Here is a 362-nt window from a genome sequence, read left to right as displayed (position 1 = left end):
ACGATACTACCCTCAAGGCAATATTCTGGACACAGTGTTCGCGGGCCAGCCATCGTCGACTTGGTCTGCCATTGCTTATGGCCTTGAGCTACTCAAGGAAGGGATGATATGGAGGATAGGAAACGGAGCTTCGGTTCGGATATGGCGGGACAACTGGATCCCTCGCTCATCAACGCTTAAGCCACTTAGCCCCCGAGGCCGCTCTCGCCTAAACCGAGTCTCTAGTCTGCTGGATCAACACGGAGTGTGGGATGAATCAAAAATTCGAGCGACTTTCGCCCCGATTGATGTGGAGGCCATCTTGCGGATTAGAACATCGCCACGGCAGGAATCAGATTTCTTGGCATGGAATCCTGAAAAAA

This window comes from Triticum aestivum, chromosome 6A, assembly GCF_018294505.1.
Source record: "Triticum aestivum cultivar Chinese Spring chromosome 6A, IWGSC CS RefSeq v2.1, whole genome shotgun sequence".
NCBI lineage: Eukaryota > Viridiplantae > Streptophyta > Magnoliopsida > Poales > Poaceae > Triticum > Triticum aestivum.
Note: the sequence above shows the minus strand (reverse complement) of the source record.